The 7,500-nt window shown below is 39.4% G+C and overlaps 1 protein-coding gene across 1 annotated transcript in view; it reads right to left on the bottom strand.

Moving 5' to 3' along the window:
- Positions 1-7,500, bottom strand: part of LOC121373937 (excitatory amino acid transporter 3-like) — a 52,649-nt gene that overhangs the window by 8,251 nt on the left and 36,898 nt on the right. The gene's annotated exons all lie outside the window — the stretch shown is intronic.

Genomic DNA, 7,500 nt, shown 5'->3' with positions numbered 1-7,500 from the left:
AGTCTCGGGCTGAATCACATTATGTATAACAGTCTCGGGCTGAATCACATTATGTATAACAGTCTCGGGCTGAATCACATTATGTATAACAGTCTCGGGCTGAATCACATTATGTATAACAGTCTCGGGCTGAATCACATTATGTATAACAGTCTCGGGCTGAATCACATTATGTATAACAGTCTCGGGCTGAATCACATTATGTATAACAGTCTCGGGCTGGTATAACTGAATCACATTATGTATAACAGTCTCGGGCTGAATCACATTATGTATAACAGTCTCGGACTGAATCACATATATAACAGTCTCGGACTGAATCACATTATGTATAACAGTCTCGGGCTGAATCACATTATGTATAACAGTCTCGGGCTGAATCACATTATGTATAACAGTCTCGGGCTGAATCACATTATGTATAACAGTCTCGGACTGAATCACATATATAACAGTCTTGAATGTATAACAGTCTCGGGCTGAATCACATTATGTATAACAGTATGAACATGTATAACAGTCGGGCTGAATCGCATTATGTATAACAGTCTCACATTATGTATAACAGTCTCGGGCTGAATCACATTATGTATAACAGTCTCGGGCTGAATCACATTATGTATAACAGTCTCGGGCTGAATCACATATGTATAACATGAATCACATGTATAACAGTCTCGGGCTGAATCACATTATGTATAACAGTCTCGGATAACAGTCTCGGGTTGAATCACATTATGTATAACAGTCTCGGGCTGAATCACATTATGTATAACAGTCTCGGGCTGAATCACATTATGTATAACAGTCTCGGGCTGAATCACATTATGTATAACAGTCTCGGGCTGAATCACATTATGTATAACAGTCTCGGCTGAATGAATCACATTATGTCTATAACATTATGTATAACAGGTTGAATCACATTATGTATAACAGTCTCGGGCTGAATCACATTATGTATAACAGTCTCGGGCTGAATCACATTATGTATAACAGTCTCGGGCTGAATCACATTATGTATAACAGTCTCGGGCTGAATCACATTATGTATAACAGGTTGAATCACATTATGTATAACAGGTTGAATCACATTATGTATAACAGTCTCGGGCTGAATCACATTATGTATAACAGTCTCGGGCTGAATCACATTATGTATAACAGTCTCGGGCTGAATAACAGTCTCGGGCTGAATCACATTCGGGTATCGCAACAGTATAACAGTCGGGCTGAATCGCATTATGTATAACAGTCTCGGGCTGGCATTGTATAACAGTCTCGGGCTGAATCACATTATGTATAACAGTCTCGGGCTGAATCACATTATGTATAACAGTCTCGGGCTGAATCACATTATGTATAACAGTCTCGGGCTGAATCACATTATGTATAACAGTCTCGGCTGAATCACATTATGTATAACAGTCTCGGGCTGATAACAGTCTCGGGCTGAATGACATTATGTATGTATAACAGTCTCGGGCTGAATCACATTATGTATAACAGTCTCGGGCTGAACATTATGTATAACAGTCTCGGGCTGAATCACATTATGTATAACAGTCTCGGGCTGAATCACATTATGTATAACAGTCTCGGGCTGAATCACATTATGTATAACAGTCTCGGGCTGAATCACATTATGTATAACAGTCTCGGGCTGAATCACATTATGTATAACAGTCTCGGGCTGAATCACATTATGTATTATGTATAACAGTCTCGGGCTGAATCACATTATGTATAACAGTCTCGGGCTGAATCACATTATGTATAACAGTCTCGGGCTGAATCACATTATGTATAACAGTCTCGGGCTGAATCACATTATGTATAACAGTCTCGGGCTGAATCACATTATGTATAACAGTCTCGGGCTGAATCACATTATGTATAACAGTCTCGGGCTGAATCACATTATGTATAACAGTCTCGGGCTGAATCACATTATGTATATAACAGTCTCGGGCTGAATCGGGCATTATGTATAACAGTCTCGGGCTGAATCACATTATGTATAACAGTCTCGGGCTGAATCACATTATGTATAACAGTCTCGGGCTGAATCACATTATGTGTATAACATTATGTATAACAGTCTCGGACTGCTGTATAAATCACATTATGTATAACAGGGTCGAATCACATTATGTATAACAGTCTCGGGCTGAATCACATTATGTATAACAGTCTCGGGCTGAATCACATTATGTATAACAGTCTCGGGCTGAATCACATTATGTATAACAGTCTCGGGCTGAATCACATTATGTATAACAGTCTCGGGCTGAATCACATTATGTATAACAGTCTCGGGCTGAATCACATTATGTATAACAGTCTCGGGCTGAATCGCATTATGTATAACAGTCTCGGACTGAATCACATTATGTATAACAGTCTCGGACTGAATCACATTATGTATAACAGTCTCGGGCTGAATCACATTATGTATAACAGTCTCGGGCTGAATCACATTATGTATAACAGTCTCGGGCTGAATCACATTATGTATAACAGTCTCGGGCTGAATCACATTATGTATAACAGTCTCGGGCTGAATCACATTATGTATAACAGTCTCGGGCTGAATCACATTATGTATAACAGTCTCGGACTGAATCACATATATAACAGTCTCGGATTGAATCACATTATGTATAACAATCTCGGACTGAATCACATTATGTATAACAGTCTCGGGCTGAATCACATTATGTATAACAGTCTCGGGCTGAATCACATTATGTATAACAGTCTCGGGCTGAATCACATTATGTATAACAGTCTCGGGCTGGTATAACTGAATCGCATTATGTATAACAGTCTCGGGCTGAATCACATTATGTATAACAGTCTCGGGCTGAATCACATTATGTAACAGTCTCGGGCTGAATCACATTATGTATAACAGTCTCGGGCTGAATCACATTATGTATAACAGTCTCGGGCTGAATCACATTATGTATAACAGTCTCGGGCTGAATCACATTATGTATAACACTGAATCGGGCTGAATCACATCGGGCTGAATCACATGTATAACAGTCTCGGGCTGAATCACATTATGTATAACAGTCTCGGGCTGAATCACATTATGTATATGTATAACATGTATCTCGGGCTGAATCACATTATGTATAACAGTCTCGGGCTGAATCACATTATGTATAACAGGTTGAATCACATTATGTATAACAGTCTCGGGCTGAATCACATTATGTATAACAGTCTCGGGCTGAATCACATTATGTATAACAGTCTCGGGCTGAATCACATTATGTATAACAGTCTCGGGCTGAATCACATTATGTATAACAGTATAACATGTATCAGTCGGGCTGAATCATTATGTATAACAGTCATCACATTGTATAACAGTCTCGGGCTGAATCACATTATGTATAACAGTCTCGGGCTGAATCACATTATGTATAACAGTCTCGGGCTGAATCGGCTGAATTCATTGTATAACAGTCTCGGGCTGAATCACATTATGTATCAGTCGGGCTGAATCACATTATGTATAACAGTCTCGGGCTGAATCACATTATGTATAACAGTCTCGGGCTGAATCACATTATGTATAACAGTCTCGGGCTGAATCACATTATGTATAACAGTCTCGGGCTGAATCGCATTATGTATAACAGTCTCGGGCTGAATCACATTATGTATAACAGGTTCAATCACATTATGTATAACAGTCTCGGGCTGAATCACATTATGTATAACAGTCTCGGGCTGAATCACATTATGTATAACAGTCTCGGGCTGAATCACATTATGTATAACAGTCTCGGGCTGAATCACATTATGTATAACAGTCTCGGGCTGAATCACATTATGTATAACAGTCTCGGGCTGAATCGCATTATGTATAACAGTCTCGGGCTGAATCACATTATGTATAACAGTCTCGGCTGCTGACATCGGGCTGAACATTATGTATAACAGTCTCGGGCTGAATCACATTATGTATAACAGTCTCGGGCTGAATCACATTATGTATAACAGTCTCGGGCTGAAACAGTCTCGGGCTGAATCACATTATGTATAACAGTCTCGGGCTGAATCACATTATGTATAACAGTCTCGGGCTGAATCACATTATGTATAACAGTCTCGGGCTGAATGATGTATCAGTCTCGGGCATTATGTATAACAGTCTCGGGCTGAATCACATTATGTATAACAGTCTCGGGCTGAATCACATTATGTATAACAGTCAGTCTAACAGTCTGGGGCTGAATCACATTATGTATAACAGTCTCGGGCTGAATCACATTATGTATAACAGTCTCGGGCTGAATCACATTATGTATAACAGTCTCGGGCTGAATCACATTATGTATAACAGTCTCGGGCTGAATCACATTATGTATAACAGTCTCGGGCTGAATCACATTATGTATAACAGTCTCGGGCTGAATCACATTATGTATAACAGGTTGAATCACATTATGTATAACAGTCTCGGGCTGAATCACATTATGTATAACAGTCTCGGGCTGAATCACATTATGTATAACAGTCTCGGGCTGAATCACATTATGTATAACAGTCTCGGACTGAATCACATTATGTATAACAGGTTGAATCACATTATGTATAACAGTCTCGGGCTGAATCACATTATGTATAACAGTCTCGGGCTGAATCACATTATGTATAACAGTCTCGGGCTGAATCACATTATGTATAACAGTCTCGGGCTGAATCACATTATGTATAACAGTCTCGGGCTGAATCACATTATGTATAACAGTCTCGGACTGAATCACATATATAACAGTCTCGGACTGAATCACATTATGTATAACAGTCTCGGGCTGAATCACATTATGTATAACAGTCTCGGGCTGAATCGCATTATGTATAACAGTCTCGGGCTGAATCACATTATGTATAACAGTCTCGGGCTGAATCACATTATGTATAACAGTCTCGGGCTGAATCACATTATGTATAACAGTCTCGGCTGAATCACATTATGTATAACAGTCTCGGGCTGAATCGCATTATGTATAACAGTCTCGGGCTGAATCACATTATGTATAACAGTCTCGGGCTGAATCACATTATGTATAACAGTCTCGGGCTGAATCACATTATGTATAACAGTCTCGGGCTGAATCACATTATGTATAACAGTCTCGGGCTGAATCACATTATGTATAACAGTCTCGGGCTGAATCACATTATGTATAACATTGAATGTATAACAGTCTCGGGCTGAATCACATTATGTATAACAGTCTCGGGCTGAATCACATTATGTATAACAGTCTCGGGCTGAAATAACAGTCTCGGGCTGAATCACATTATGTACTGAATCACAGTGTATAACAGTCTCGGCTGAATCACATTATGTATAACAGTCTCGGGGTATAACTGAATCACATTATGTATAACAGTCTCGGGCTGAATCACATTATGTATAACAGTCTCGGGCTGAATCACATTATGTATAACAGTCTCGGGCTGAATCACATTATGTATAACAGTCTCGGGCTGAATCACATTATGTATAACAGTCTCGGGCTGAATCACATTATGTATAACAGTCTCGGGCTGAATCACATTATGTTAGACAGTCTCGGGCTGAATCACATTTATGTATAACAGTCTCGGGCTGAATGAATCGGGCATCACATGTATAACAGTCTCGGGCTGAATCACATTATGTGTATAACAGTCTCGGGCTGAATCACATTATGTATAACAGTCTCGGGCTGAATCACATTATGTATAACAGTCATTATGGGTTGAATCACATTATGTATAACAGTCTCGGGCTGAATCACATTATGTATAACAGTCTCGGGCTGAATCACATTATGTATAACAGTCTCGGGCTGAATCACATTATGTATAACAGTCTCGGGCTGAATCACATTATGTATAACAGTCTCGGGCTGAATCACATTATGTATAACAGTCTCGGGCTGAATCACATTATGTATAACAGTCTCGGGCTGAATCACATTATGTATAACAGTCTCGGGCTGAATCACATTATGTATAACAGGCTGAATCACATTATGTATAACAGGCTGAATCACATTATGTATAACAGTCTCGGGCTGAATCACATTATGTATAACAGGTTGAATCACATTATGTATAACAGTCTCGGGCTGAATCACATTATGTATAACAGTCTCGGGCTGAATCACATTATGTATAACAGTCTCGGGCTGAATCACATTATGTATAACAGTCTCGGACTGAATCACATTATGTATAACAGTCTCGGGCTGAATCACATTATGTATAACAGTCTCGGGCTGAATCGCATTCTGTATAACAGTCTCGGGGACTGAATCACATTATGTATAACAGTCTCGGGCTGAATCACATTATGTATAACAGTCTCGGCTGAATCACATTATGTATAACAGTCTCGGGCTGAATCACATTATGTATAACAGTCTCGGGCTGAATCACATTATGTATAACAGTCTCGGACTGAATCACATTATGTATAACAGTCTCGGGCTGAATCACATTATGTATAACAGTCTCGGGCTGAATCACATTATGTATAACAGTCTCGGGCTGAATCACATTATGTATAACAGTCTCGGGCTGAATCGCATTATGTATAACAGTCTCGGGCTGAATCACATTATGTATAACAGTCTCGGGCTGAATCACATTATGTATAACAGTCTCGGGCTGAATCACATTATGTATAACAGTCTCGGGCTGAATCACATTATGTATAACAGTCTCGGGCTGAATCACATTATGTATAACAGTCTCGGGCTGAATCACATTATGTATAACAGTCTCGGGCTGAATCACATTATGTATAACAGTCTCGGGCTGAATCACATTATGTATAACAGGTTGAATCACATTATGTATAACAGTCTCGGGCTGAATCGCATTATGTATAACAGTCTCGGGCTGAATCGCATTCTGTATAACAGTCTCGGGCTGAATCGCATTATGTATAACATTATGTATAACAGTCTCGGGCTGAATCGCATTATGTATAACAGGTTGAATCGCATTATGTATAACAGGTTGAATCACATTATGTATAACAGTCTCGGGCTGAATCACATTATGTATAACAGTCTCGGGCTGAATCACATTATGTATAACAGTCTCGGGCTGAATCACATTATGTATAACAGTCTCGGGCTGAATCACATTATGTATAACAGTCTCGGGCTGAATTATGTATAACAGTCTCGGGCTGAATCACATTATGTATAACAGTCTCGGGCTGAATCACATTATGTATAACAGTCTCGGGCTGAATCACATTATGTATAACAGTCTCGGACTGAATCACATTATGTATAACAGTCTCGGACTGAATCACATTATGTATAACAGTCTCGGGTTGAATCACATTATGTATAACAGTCTCGGACTGAATCACATTATGTATAACAGTCTCGGGCTGAATCACATTATGTATAACATGTATGAACATTATGGGACTGAATCACATTATGTATAACAGTCTCGGGCTGAATC

The sequence above is a fragment of the Gigantopelta aegis genome, chromosome 6 (genome assembly GCF_016097555.1).
Source record: "Gigantopelta aegis isolate Gae_Host chromosome 6, Gae_host_genome, whole genome shotgun sequence".
Taxonomy (NCBI): Eukaryota; Metazoa; Mollusca; class Gastropoda; order Neomphalida; family Peltospiridae; genus Gigantopelta; species Gigantopelta aegis.
The sequence above is the reverse complement of the archived record's forward strand: the minus strand, read 5'-3'. Positions and strand labels throughout refer to the sequence as shown.